Genomic DNA, 6,000 nt, shown 5'->3' with positions numbered 1-6,000 from the left:
TTTCCAACAATCCCCCACCATTTTCAAAATACATCCGAGTTGGAATAGGAAAACTTATACATAAATGAAGGTGTGTTGTGGACTTGAACCTTCACATAGTCAAAATACATTAAAGCTAACTAAAATGGCAAAGTAGACATGCTTTGAACTAGCGATTCTATACGATTAGCCGGATATATCTTACATATAAATTTATTTCTCTTTGGGTAATTCATAAAAGCCGACACATGGATTGGTCTTGTGTTTATATCCTGGTTTCATGAGAGCTCTAGAGATAAAGCCTAATTCGTATAGGATGCAGCACCACCCCCGACACTCATATAGGTAGATTTATCGAAAATTTCTTGTACTAAAACACTTTAACATAACCATGTTATAAATCTATTAAGAGCTTATTACTCAATCTCTTCTTTTCATTACACTAACAAGCACTTAAAATCTTGGGATGGTAAATTAGTTTGAAAAACTAATTTAATATCATAGTGCTTGCAAATCACGAACATATAATGTACTTTGCTCATTGAACTCAAGTCATGATATGTTCAAGAGTTGAGTTGAGTTTCCATGATTGGGGATTTTATTGTTTTGGCTTGAAGCCCATCCCTTTGATGTCCCACATCAATTCTCTTGCAAGTTTTTTAGTAAATGGATATGCCAATTTCGGCAATATCTCGTAAAATCAGTAGTAATTACTCCATCTATGAATAATTGCTTTAATATATACCTAGACTTGCCATTATAAATATGGCTTAGGCCCGTGGCAATGCAACCTAACTATCACAATGCAAAGATGTTGGTGGCATTGATTTTGGCCAAATCCGATATCTCTATCAATATTTTCTTAGCTACTCTGCCTCTTTGCTACAAGAAGCTAATGCAACCTTGTTTACTCTCAAAAAACTCTCATCTCATCTTAATTATTACAAATTTTTTAAATTTCTATACAAAATAAAATAAACAATTTAACTTTTTCAAATCTTAATACAAAAAGAATATTAAAACAATATATTCTAATAATATTTTATTCATCTTTCAACTTTAATCTCAACTTGTTTCATCTCATCTCTGAAAACAAACAAGGCAACGTCATGGTTAAATAAGTTATGCATGGTTGCTTCTTTGATCTGAGGAGATTACTCCTCCACAAACGGTAAATATCCACCTACTGGTTGATTTATGATCATCATACTCAGTTTCTAACTGGCATTTATATTCCTTCTACAACTGAAGGAAATCTCCTTCTATAAGCGAAGGAAATGTGCTATACTCAATATCATAATCTATGATATTTCTCAAATATCATAAAATTCTTTGTACAGCTATACAAATAACTTGGTTCTTTGAAGGCATTATATAAGCATAACAATATATAGAAAAATCACATAGAAGTCACACATTTTTTCTTTTATTTGTTTGCATGCATATTCATAAATAAAATCTAAATTATCCACATCAACTAGATTTTTAGCATTCATGTGTTTTAAACAACAATGCTTTAAATTAAGCAAAACCTTAATTATTAATATCAAGTTTGAACATGCCTTCACTTAAATATCCCTTCCCCATGAAATTACCGTTTTTGGTCAGCACAAATTTATCTTACTCAAAAACTAATTTAAACACAAACTTATTCAGAAGACTACCAGATATAAGATTCTTTCTAATTTTTGGTACATATTACACATTTTTGAAAGTAAGAACTTTTTCGGAGGTAAACTCCATTTTTATTGTCCATTTTTCTTTAATTACGATAGTGGATGAGTTTCCCATGTAGAGAACATGTGCATCTTCCATTGGCTCGTACCTCTTGAACAAACTCTTGTCTTTACAGACATGCCTTGTTGCTCCTGAATCAATCCACCAGGAGTTATCTCCTTCAAGAGTGTTGGTCTCAGAGATCATATCCTCAAAATTATCTTTAGAACCAGAGTCTTGTCGTTTCTTTTTAAGAAAACAACATTCTCTTTTGTAATGACCTTGTTTGCCACAATGGAAGCAACTTATTCCCAGATTCTTCTGATTTTTATTTTGGAAGTGATTTTGTTTTCTTCCAAAATTGTTCTCTCTTCTAGTTTTCATATTCGGATTCACTGGGTTGTTTGGGTTGGTGGGTCTTTCCTTCTTCTACTATGTCTATGTTGAAAGTCAAATAGTCGCACTCTTCATTATTGTCTCTAAACCTTATCTCTTCTTCTATACGAAAATGTTGGCCTAACTCTTCTAGAGACATTTCTTCCCTTCTATGTTTCAAATTTCTTTTGTAGTTTTTCCATGATTGAGGAAGTTTATCAATAATGGATGAACTGATATGGATTCATCCATTTTCATGTCATGTTGAGAGAATTGATCAAGAATTTGCAGAATCTCATTGATATATTCAACAACAGGCATAGAATCTATCATATTATAATTGAAGAATTTTGTAGCCAAAAATTTCTTACTTGTAGCATCTTCTAAAACATACTTAGTCTCTAGTGTGTCCCATAGATCCTTGACGATTGCCTTATTTTGGTACTCGTCAAACAATGTGTCAGACATTGTATTGCAAATATGTCCCTTGCAAATGTAGTCGTCTTGTACCCATTTGATCATTGCTCGACTTTGAGCGATTGTCTCATCTTCACTTGCAGATGGTCTAGGAGTAGTTAAAACATAAACCATTTTGAGACTGACCAAGAGAAAGTGCACCTTCTTTTACCAGCGTCAAAAATTGACTCCATCAAAACATTCGAGTTTTACAAAATTCGCAGCAAACTCTCTCAAACTATGTGCCATTATTAATCTAATATTGTCTTAAGATTGTTGGTGCAAAAAGGGCTGCAAAACAAAAATAATGAGAGAAAGTTTGCTTCAAGGCGCATTACAAATGTCATTTTTCTTAAAACAATATTCGTCCCCACCAATTACAGTATGCACATGGGTTACAAGCGAATTTTTCTCCAAGATACAATGAAATCTATAACAAGTCTATTTATTTAACTGCGTTATACACACACGAAATTAGACCCTGAATACCCTCAAATTTTACTATTAAATAAAGAAATTAGAAATCTATTCTTTGTAGAATGAACAGATCCTAATAACAAGTTTTGAACAAATGAAGACTTTTGAGAGAGAGAAATTTCAAAATTGCCTTATGTATTCTGTCAATTCTATTTTTCTGTATTATATTCATAGGCTAATTGGTCTATTTATAAAGAGCCAAAGGATGTAAATGAAAAATAATAACTTTTTATTTTTCTGTAATCTTATACGAACATATATATTTATTGTACCTATTACTAAGAAAGGTTGGACCCAGTGGTCACGCTGCTTTCCTACCATCCTTCTCACACAGGTGAAACCCAATAGGTGTGATTTTTGGCGCTTGCTTGTGCCCCTTCACGTGTTGCTACATAAAATCAACAAAAATCCCTCTTTTGAGGGAGGCATGGCTAGCTCGAACCCATGACTTTAGGTAAAGAAGAGACATCGATACCACTAAGTCAAGTAATAATTTATTGCATATCTGTAAACCCAAAATAATATAACCCTTATATAGTTTCCATAACTTCTCTCTTCTCAAAATAATTCATAACTTTCAAAAGTAAATCCCAACATATTATTAATAATAAATATAATATATATTATTTTAAATATATTTCCAACACTATCCACCCAAATGAAATAAATATAATAACAATATCAAATAATTGTGAAGCAAGGGTACATGGCACACAAGTTCTAGCGGTACAAGCAAGTGAGCTAGTATCTAAATTTGAAATTAAAGGTTTTATCGGGAAAAAGATAGAAATATAGAAATATAAAGCAAGCTGACATGCAATATTTATTTGACATCTAATATTGCCTGATAACAATAAATGCTTTAAAACCTATTTTATATGTTTATTTCTCTTCTACTTAAATTCTATCTTTTTCTTGGATTGAGCTCACACGTACACCAAACATGATTTTTATTTTTATTTTTTTCCTTACCAAATATGTAGTGTAGAATGCTGAATAAAAGAATACATTTAGTTTAGCAAGAATGAAACAAAAAAAATAAAAATAAAAAAATCACGTGTTATGTATAGTGTGTAGTGTATGCATGGATGATGAGTATAGAACTCTTCTTGTAATATGCTCCTAGAAAGAGCAGGCATCGCAAAGATCAATCATTGTGCCTAATGAATAGGATGTCCTAAAATGGTTTTATAATTTTTTATTTTTTTTACTGAAAAAAGATCGATCTATCCCTAAATTAGGGATGGGATTGGAGCAAGTTAGGAAAGAGTAAGTACAAGGCAAACATAACATGACACAGATTTGAAATTCACACCCTTATTCCTGCCTAAAGAATATTTAGATATTTTCTTTCATTCTTTGAATCAGCCGAAGTAGGAGCTCCCAAGGCAGTTTAGCCCGGCCAATGATATGTGCATCAACTGATAATATTCCTGAAAGGAACATAAACTATAAAATGCTTAATTTCCAACCACGCTTTAGCTTTAAGTTCCTAATGTAAACCTACTGGCGTAGGGAACATTACCATCTTCACTTGAAATCTGAGTCTAAACCTTTATAGTTAAACATGCTACTACTTAAGTTAGTGTTGTATCATGTGGCCCATATCGAGTGGAACGCGTATACAAAGAATACAAAGAAAGTAGACTACTGTTGGAACTGGAACGAAGTGGAGCGTAGCATACCGATCAAGTGGAACAACGGTGTCTACCTTTTGGGCTTGTAATTTATTGATTTATTGGCTAGGACGATTAAGTGGAATATAATTTTGCCCCCGCGGTATATATGGTACAAGGGTATTTTAGAAATTTTCTAATACCCCTGTACAACTAGGGTTAGTGATCTAAATACATATGATATAACCATATTCTTCAATAGCAAAATTTAGCCACTGCTTGCTCTTATGGATGTAGACATACTGTCAAACTACGTTAAATTTGTGTGTTTTTCTTGCTTTCTTTTTCTTGATTTTCTGTACTACTTATCAAAATTGCCGCAGGTTCCACAACAGTTAAGTTTCCTGCCAAAGCCATTATACATCATCTCAAGGGAAAAGGACGAGTGGAAAGAATGTCAATACAATAACTTTTACATTAACAATCTGGAAAGAACTGACCACATCTACACTAGTCATTATTAGAATTTAGGGTTCTCTTATAATTGATTATACAGCCCAATACTCTAATGATATAGAACTTAGCATTGGCTCATCCAATATCTTCATGACCAAATGTGAAGCATGACAATCTGCAAAATACATCACTCTAGAAGTAACTATGGATAATGTTTCAGTCTGCAGATTTGAGATCTGGACTATTATCATACTGAATAGACATGGAGCTGGACTATAATGACATTGAATCGATGTTGTTGAGCTTCTGTCCAATTGAAAGAGTCTCTGCTTATATACATTAGATGATGTTATGCGGTAAAGAACACATCGCTAGATTTTATTAATTAGTCACATTTTTTGTGCCAGTGATTGGTAAAATGAAGGTGGAATACAAGTTTGCATGTCTAAATATTTTTTTGTAATCTGTTATCCTTCTATAGATGATAGATGTCTTTTTTTAGAGTTAATTTTATATCTGGTTTCAGTAAAGACTCGAAAAGATGGAACATAAAAGCTTGAAACTGTTTGGCTTCTCACCTCTTTCGCATTCATGCTTTGATTCCTGAAGATGCAGTACAATTCTCTTGTCTTTAGCACTTAAGGGATTTTTCTAGTATTTTTTACTTGAATAATTCTACTTAACATTCCTAGACACTATACATCATATTTATTTTATTTTTATTTTTTTAATTTTTCCTATAAGAAGACCATCCCCTCTTTCTATAAAAGTGGATGGTCTTGTTGGAACTTGGCTGATGTGACTCAGCTGCCCCAGCATATTATGGGCCGGCCAGGTTAAGAGAGCAATGTGTAAATCAGATTTGATTAAATGGAGGCGTCTTGACTTTTTTTGTTTTTTCCTTTCTTAGTGTAATGAAGAATGT

The sequence above is a fragment of the Carya illinoinensis genome, chromosome 13, assembly GCF_018687715.1.
Source record: "Carya illinoinensis cultivar Pawnee chromosome 13, C.illinoinensisPawnee_v1, whole genome shotgun sequence".
NCBI lineage: Eukaryota > Viridiplantae > Streptophyta > Magnoliopsida > Fagales > Juglandaceae > Carya > Carya illinoinensis.
The sequence above is the reverse complement of the archived record's forward strand: the minus strand, read 5'-3'. Positions refer to the sequence as shown.